This window comes from Chiroxiphia lanceolata, chromosome 2 (genome assembly GCF_009829145.1).
Source record: "Chiroxiphia lanceolata isolate bChiLan1 chromosome 2, bChiLan1.pri, whole genome shotgun sequence".
NCBI lineage: Eukaryota > Metazoa > Chordata > Aves > Passeriformes > Pipridae > Chiroxiphia > Chiroxiphia lanceolata.
Genome location: NC_045638.1, coordinates 78252290 through 78261224, shown reverse-complemented (window position 1 = coordinate 78261224; position 8935 = coordinate 78252290). Strand labels below are relative to the sequence as shown.

Below are 8935 nucleotides of genomic sequence, written 5' to 3'. Positions count from 1 at the left end.
GTAGTTGCCTCCTGCATTATAAGTAATCGTCAACTCTTTTTTCAAGGTAATCGGTGATGAGAGAATTTATACTTCATGTAATTAACTGGGTATGTTTTATGGAACTAAGGCTGGGCATCTGAAAAAAAGTACATTAGCAGTGATTCTGCTTCCACTGAAATGGGCCTATCTAGTGCTCAGAATTTTATTTGCCTAGAAAAAGCACAGGTGTTAGAAGGACGTGAAATGACAGTGATGTAAAATATGTAGGAAAATATTCTGAGTTCAGTTGAGGGGTAATGTAATAGTAAAAAAAGCAGGTAAACTGAATACTTTGTGCACACAAAATATATTGCTTCAAATTAATAGCATAGCACAGACATAGATGACAATGAGCACAGCCATGTATTTGTCTTTGTCATAACTGTACATTGAATACTAAATTAACTCAAAACCCAAAACGAGTTGGGGACGTAGAAAGCTTGTGTCTGTGGTCAGTGCAGGAGTGCTGGTGTAGAGCTAGAGTAACATAGTAAGAACCAGGGACTGTGATTGAATCAATTGTCCTGAGATGCTGATACAAGAACTTTATGAGTTCTCATAAAGACAATAATTTATTTACTTTTGTGTGAGTCTCTGAGTAAAGACAAAGAAATGCAGTGAAGTTGTAAGTGTAGAAGCTTTGATGCTGCAAAACTGTAGCCTGATCCTGTAGTGTTAATTAGAAAAAATAATGATAAAATCTCCCAACTATTGAAAGATGATGCAAGAAGCAATATCTGATTCTCCTGTTTGTATTCCCTGTTGAATTCTGATGTTATTCATGTTTACTTTACATATAAACTGAGATAAGGTCAAGATAGTCTACTTAGACCATAGACAGTCCTGTCTTACCTCCATTTGTGTAAGCAGAATCTGGACCTCTAATAGCAGCAAGGAAGAAGCTATCTGGGAAGAAATGATAAAATACAAAGGAAGACTATGATTTTCCTAAGTGGAACCAGACTTCATCTGTGAAGATGTCACTGCTTGACACAGTGCGGACAGATGCTTTTGTCTATGGATTGATCTCACTAGAAATCTCACTAGAAGGGGGTAGAGGTCAGGATTCAAAATGTAAATAGTGAAGGAAATTATCTTTTTCTCTCATCCTACAGAAATGAATGAGAACGTCTTCAAAACCTGACAAGAGTGAGTGGGATCCTGCTTGGCTCAAGGGCAGTAAGCAAGCTTCAGCACGGTTGGTTGCAGAGCAATGACACAAACACGGTACAGGGACCAGATGCCCTCTGGATTTTAAAAAAATATTTGAAGTTTTCAGGGTTTGTTTTGAAAAAGCAAAACAAGCCATGAAACATAAGGAACTCTCTCAGCCTAGATGTCGTAACAAGCAAAGAATTGTGCAGGTACGAACAAACTGTGTTGGCAGTCAATTAGGGGGGTGGAATCAGCTCCCTTAACTCCAGGTGTCCAAAGCACCTTGTTTCAGGTAATCTCAGTTTCCTTTAGGGTGTCTGTAGAGTCAGAGAGGGAGGACTGTTCAAAATACCACAAATTGCTCTCTGGATATACTTTTCTTTTTTCACTGACTAAAGCAGCTCAGACAGCCACTTTGGACCAGACACCCAACTCAAGATGCATGGAGTTAGATAAGTCTTTAGTAACCCAAAGCGTACCAGAATCTTACCTGTCAAAGAGGATCACAGAGTCATGTTCCACATCAGGCTTGCAGCTATCATCAGGACCTCCAGTCTTTCTCTGTGACAGTGACTGGACAAACCAGCTCACAATGTCACCCTGCAGTGAGACAGTTTTACCAGTTCAGAAGCAAGTTTCTACAGCTGCTTGAAAGCTGGTCAGCCCAGACTCCTTGCGTTGGTGCTCAAAATGAGTAAGTTGGTGGTGTTTTGAGTGGGTGGTAAAGTCATTGCACTAAGAGTTTACCAGAGCTCGTAGAAATTGCTAACATCTGGAAAAGGAGATCTGAAAAATGGATTCTAAATATAAAATCTGGTTTTACATGGACAGCTCTTCCATCAGGCCCCACAGTACATGCTCTTCACATCCCCTGAACATCAGTGAGTATTCTATTTATCTGATTCACCATTTTAAATTGTGGGCTTCTGATACCAACTTCATAATACACTTTAAGTATTATGAATGAAAGATCCAGATGTGGTTGCACTCACTGTTATTCTTTAATCCTCCGAGAAGTTTGCTGAAATGATGGCAGGTTACTTTTGGCTGTTTTTTGACTTAATTTTCCTGTGTGCACATGTGATGTTGACTACAATATCTATATGATCAAAATTAGTAACCATTATGCATTATTTGTTTTATCACCACCTTGAACATATAAATCAGAAGCTGAGTGGTGAGCACTGGCTGCCATGATCTTGGATGTGTGAAGATCAAGTATAGCAAGGATTTACTTAGGAGTCCAACACCTCATTAAATGAGGGACTGGACAAAGGCAGAATAAAAAAGCCATGAGGCTGAAAATAAAGAAAGTATTTCACAAGTTTGCCCATACTCCAGGGAATAGCTCTAGCTCAAAACATAAAAGGGATGCTTTGATTTACAAGCATTTGGCATGCTTGTTCAATTTACAGTCATTAAATATGCAAAAATTAAGAAAATATTCTGGAAGCTTTATTAAGCATTCTACCTACTCTAGTAAGGCATATCTTGGTTTGAACTCAGTTGAGAGAGAGGTTCTCAGGCTTTACCAAAGGCACAAAATGTAGCAATTATATGCAAAATATAATTACAATCATCAGCACTGAGAAACAGACCCTTGCACTTCTGACACTTAGTTGCCTTTTTCTTGATTTTTGAGCCTTTTGTGTTAAGTTATAATAATTTCTGCTGCATTTCTTTTGGCAGAATCAAGCAGGGCCTTAGCTGCTCCAGCAACAAGCTACTACTACCAGCCAGGAAAACCCTCTACCTTCAGTTCGGCCTGTGGACTCTGTGCAATGCGAGGAGACAGGTACGTAAGCAAGGAATTTTCAGAGAAAAGAGTGAGTTGAACCCGAGGTGTCTAATAGGAGCAGACCCCTCACAAAGTCCTACAATTTAAAAGTAGCAGATATCCATTTGCGCTTGGCATTCCCAGTCAGTGCATCCAGGTCAACCCTTTAACGTGAAGGACCTCAAAGCCTATTGCTTATGTGGTGCATAGATGTGGTCTGTGTCCTCTCTTCTTTCCATCATCTATGCTGGAGTGTGATTGGACAAAAAATTTACTTGCCTGTGTTACATGAGAACAGAAAGGGCACTGACAATGTTTAGCCTAAAATGGGGTCAATAGCAGAGCCTGTGATGGGAGCTGTGGGCAGTTCAGCAGAAATACATTGTTGGTGGGCTGGAACAAGCACACGGACATGCACATAAGCACCTAATGGGTGTTGCTGTCTGTTTAGGTCCCAGGTTACTGTAAAGTCAGGCTGTAGTTGTGCAGGGGGCTTGAGAACTGAAATGGTCTTTAGGTAGTCCAACATGTCTCCAGAGAGATCTGAATCTACCATGGTGTGGTTCTCTAGTTTCCCAGAACTTTTCTAGAGCAGAGAGAAAAACACATCATTTGAGGGAGAATGGGGATTTACAATGATGCAAGAACTTGAAACACCTTTTTTTTTCCTCCAAAAGCACTGAAACACAACAGCCAAGTAGGTCCTACAAAAAACTTTGTTCGTGGTGAGAAAGTTGTATGACTCTACATGTTATGGGTTTGTTCTTGAAGCTGAAGTGGGTTTTGTAACAAAGCATGTTGACCTGTGCCAGGCTTTGCACAGGTTGGGAAGTAATGCAGCCACAGTCATAATCACCGCTTCCCTCCCAGGGGAATTCTGTGCATGCTTGTGAAATGCTACCTAGGGGATGTTGCTGGCTGGGAAAGTGTGAGAATACAGCAATGGACAAAGCTGTTTTCTTCATTCTATGTGCAGAATGTTCTCGTTTCTTGTTTACAGTGCCATAAATTATTTTGTAGTTGGACCTTTGTTCTGGGTGTAGCTTAGCCTTGAGCTGGGTTTGCTTGTTTGTTTCCATTCCTGCTTCATTTCCTCTGCCTGCTTCCCAGAATGACTAACACTGTCTGTGCTGCTTCCTTTGTCTCCACAGCTTCCCCTCAGAGCTCTATCATGGACATGGACAACTGCTGTGCTGATCCTCCGTGTTTTGCCAAAAGTGATCTGCTCAGAAGCAAGCAGCATGGGAAAGTCTGCTAACAGCATCTGAGAGGTGACTACTTCATAGAATCATGGAATTGTTTAGGTTGGGAAAGATCTTTGAGATCATTGAGTATAAACATTAAGCCTGCACTGCCAAGCCCCCCCACTTAACCATGTCCCTGAGTGCTACATCCACACATCTTTTAAATATCTCCAGGGATGGGGACTCCACCATTTCCCTGGGCAACAGACTTTTATTTTTTGTTAAGAAAATGCAAATCTTGTTAGGGTTTCCTTTCTTTCTATTGCATTACATGAGCAAAGCAAGATGCATGTGCAACAAAGAGAAAGAGGTCCTGTGTTACCTGATGGTGTGGTTTGATGCCGGCAACTAACTCCCACACACCTGCTCGCTCAGTGCCTCCAGAGGGATGGGAGAGAGAATCAGAAGGGTAAGAGTGAGAAAACTCATTCATTGAGATAAAGGCAGTTTAGGAGGTAAAGTAAAAGCTGTGGATGAAAACAAAGTGAAACAAGGAATTCATTCATCCCTTCCCATGTCCAGGCAGGTGTTCAGCCATCTCTGGGAAAGCAGGGCTCCATCGTGCCTAACAGCTTTTGAGAATACAGACTCCATCACTCTGAATGTACCCCACTTACTTCTTCTTCCCCCAGCTTTATATGCTGAGCATTACACCATATGGCCTGAGATATCCCTATGGTCAGCTGGGGTCAGCTGTCCTGGCTATGTCCCCTCACAACTCCTTGTGTATCTCCAGACTCCTCACCGGTGGGGTGAGGTGAGGAGCAGAAAAAGCCTTGACTGTGTAAGCAGTGTTCAGCAGTAAGTAAAACATCCCTCTATTATCAACACTGTTTCCAGCACAAATTCAAAAACCAGCCCCATAGTAGGTACTACGAAGAAAATTAACTCTGTCCCAGCTAAAACCAGCACACCTAGTGTAATTTCTGATGGCTTAATATGAGTGTGGGAGATATAAAGTGGCAGCAGCCTTCTTTTGATCATTCATATTCATTGAAAATGCATTTTCATTTTTTTCACTTTGTCTTATGTTTTGCAGGTCTGTGCCAACCTTTTTACTCTCCCATAATTGATATGATACATCTTCTCAGATGACAACTCACTTTATCCTTTCAAGCCTGTTAAGCCTCCTTGCAGACCTCCACCACAGCGCTTCAGACTCTGCAGCACCTTAGCTGCCTCTGCAGCTGCTGGCAGCCTCCGAGCTTAACTTCTGGTTCATAGGTTTTCACCTCTTCTCAGAAAGTAAAGACACCCCCCCTAGCACAGGAATGGCTTCATGTGCTAATGTGTGCCCATGCACTGCAAGCGTGGTGAGCTGATTGGCTTGAGTGAAAAGGGTTGAACTATTTCCCTTGTTTACTACTGTTTTCTTGTATTTTGCAAGTTTAAGTGAAAATGAACTTGAACTGAATCCCACTGTGGTTGGTGAAAGAATTCCTGCTAATTTCAATGGATGTGGGAGATTGACCCTGAAACATACAGTTCCTCAGGATACTTACCTTGACCAGCTTTGCACTTCAAGTTATCTCACTGATTTCAGGCAAGTATTTCAAGGCTTTGCTGAATCCATTGGAAGCTCACAGAGACCATACTTCAAATCTTTTGTGGCAATGGAGCGATGACAACTCAAAATGCAGCAAAGTAATGGGAAAAGCAAGAGTTCTGTTCCTTAACAAGAATGATTCAACAAAACCAAAATGAGTCAATGTAAGTTTGCGAGTGGATTTAATACACGTTCTACCAAGCCTAGAACATGTTTTGAAATGTACAAATTTTGCCAAAAGATAATGTTTTATCTCTGTTTTATTGCTTTGATATAAATTAAGATGTTGATAGTATTACTCTGGACTGTTACCTGTATCTTCAAAACCATGGAAAATATAGTGCTAGTGGAGTGGTTGTACCAAGGCTTGGGACATCAGTTGAGACTCAGAGGACGTGGATCATTCTACAGCTTCATCATGGACATCCTAAGTGCCCTGTGTCAGCTACTGCATCTCATTTCCTCATTTATAAAGTATGAATTGCTGTGACTCTCTGTTTGAGAGAATGCTATCAGCATAATGCCTTTTCACGATTATGAGACACCTGATAGTGACTAAAAGCACTTATATGAATAGATGAAACCTGTTGAGACACACAGATGGACAAAAATAAAGAGGGAGAATCTGAACACAGGAAATTGTTTTCTGCTGAATTACACTGTAACAAGTTTGATATTACACACACCACCCCAACACACAAATACATATATTTTGTACATCCTTTAATAGGAATCCTTCTGAATATACACATCTTCTGAATAAACAATATTTCAGGATATTCTCCCTGCACAATCTCAGACATTACTCATTGGTGAAAAGCATGTGAGCCAGGAATTTTCCCAGCTTGTCAGCTTTCTGGGAAGCTGAAGTCAGGCCCTATTGCTGGGCAGGGCTGGCAGATGCAGGCTGCTGCCCAAGATGGCACCAACTGCAGTGTGCTCCCGCTGTGCTGCTGCTCTGGGAACCAATGTGCAATCATGTCTTTCATGAAGGATGGTGGAAGGAAAGCAGAAATAACATTGCCCTACTGAGATGTGTGAGACACATAAGAGGGGCCATAAAAAGGCAGGTGTGTCTGTGTGTCTGACCTGACTGTCTACTAGCAATACATTTATTCTTTTGTAGAGCAGATTAATGAAATAAGGTTTTAAACTATGTTAAGTGGCTAGGGACTGCTATTTATTTAAATAAAAGAGTAATCAAACACTCTGACTTTCTCTGTGCTACAGAATGAAATGGGTTTGGGACAATCTTTTGGCCAGAGGACAGGGGATATTGTGGTTTATCTCCTCATGGTTCAAATCTCTCCTCTGTCAGAATAGGGTGGCCTCATCCATCCATCCATCCATCCATCCATCCATCCATCCATCCATCCATCCATCCATCCGTTCATGCATTAGGAAACACTTCCTGGCACTTGCCATCTCAAAACTCAGTCTGAACTTGGCCAGGGAAAGGACTAGCAGGTCTAAACCAAAACTATTCCACGGAACATGTTTGTGACCAAACTCTGGCTGGTTGCAGAGCAGGACTTAGGCCTGCATTCGGTTTTTTTTTTCCTTATTCTAGAATAGATATATTGGGTAGGTAATTGGTAGGGATGGTTGCTCTGTTCTCTGTGGCATTCCTCATATAGAAAGGGTGTGGTCAGTACATAACTGTAGTGAAAAATCTTCATCTCAGCATAGAATAATAAGTAATAAGAAAGATGGCAGGTGTTTGCCCCCTCCGTGGTGTTATCTCCTTAAACATATTCCTGTCCGAGATGTCAGGTGGATTCAATTCAGTCCTATGGTAACAACTGGTGCATAAAAAATTGTAATGTAAAGGTTCTGCAGTTCCCATTTTTATGGAGCTAAAACCAGAAACTGCCTGAAATTGTAGGAGTGGTTCTCACTTTTCTATACATGTTCTTCATTTCTAACCTAAGTACCAGGGCACTAAGAGATGATATTTTGTGGAACTAAAAAGTATTTTATATTATTTACAGAAAGCTTTATGGCTCCCTCTGAGTCTGGCTTTATTGAATTTGTGATGAGAACTCATGACTTTAATACCAAAAGGATGTGAAGGCAAGTTGAAATTATTTTTAAATGTCCTTAAACTTTCATAACATAAATATTTGCAAGTTTCTTGGCATGTACAATATTCATGAAATGAGATAATGCCAAATACTGAGGTATCACTACAGATATGGAAAGTTAGTTAGCCACAAATAGGGTTTCCACTATATAGACATTATATAAAACAAAATGTGACCCAGACACAGAATTATTACAGAATCACAGCATAGTCAGGGTTGGAAGAGACCTCTAGAGATCGTCTAGTCAAAAACTCCCTGCCAAAGCAGGTTCACCCAGAGGAGGTTGCACAGGATCACCTCCAGGCAGGTTTTGAAGATCTCCAGCAAGACTCTGCAACTTCTCTAGGTAGCTGTGAGGAATTGGATTTTTTTAATGGCCTTGAAACATTGCTACTGTAGCAAACTGTGCAAAGAATCCTATTGCCAGGATATTGAATATAAAGGCTGAGGGGAGGAGGCCGTAGCACACAACCTGTTAGATTTGTGGATGCCCCAGAGCAAGTCTCTGGGTGTGTGATGCTTATCTCCTAAGAGCAAGGCCATGTCAAAGGAGGCCCTCTGTGCACACACCGACCCCAGAGAAGGCCTCACTCTTAGCAGGAGTGCCTCTGGAGCACATCCGCCTCCCAGCCTAAGTGACTGTGCAAACCCATCACCTCCAGCCTCTGAAAAACCATCATAAAACAGCATGTGTGTCCCTCCCCCCCCACCACGAAGAAGGTACCAGAAGGGTTTTTGAGGGTATATAAATTCACCACACTGTATGTTTCAGGGACTTCTTTCCCCCATCACTCTCCGACAGACCAAGACACCAGGGGCAAGAATCAAGTTCCTTCCCAACCAAAGTGTTCTAAAATAAACCTTATATATATATATGTATACATATGTACACCTGTAAACACTGATATATACTCATCTAGTATTGATTTACTTTAATTCACCCCAATGGATTTATTGGCAGAAAAAAAAGTTACTTCTGCCTTGTAGGGCAGATTGTTCCATGGCTCTGTCATTCTCCCAGTAAGGAAGTTTTTCCTCTTCACTGAGGTGGAACTTCTGTTTCAGTTTCTGCCCATTTCCCCTTGTCCTGTCGTTGGGCACCACAGAA

The 8935-nt window shown here is 41.5% G+C and overlaps 1 long non-coding RNA gene across 1 annotated transcript; it reads left to right on the top strand.

Annotated features, from left to right (window-relative positions):
- The first annotated feature begins 2868 nt into the window (after positions 1 to 2868).
- Positions 2869 to 6481, top strand: LOC116782659. Its single transcript, XR_004355302.1, has 3 exons — positions 2869 to 2971; positions 4105 to 4224; positions 5585 to 6481. It is a non-coding gene; the product is annotated as an uncharacterized LOC116782659 (long non-coding RNA).
- Positions 6482 to 8935: the final 2454 nt, after the last annotated feature.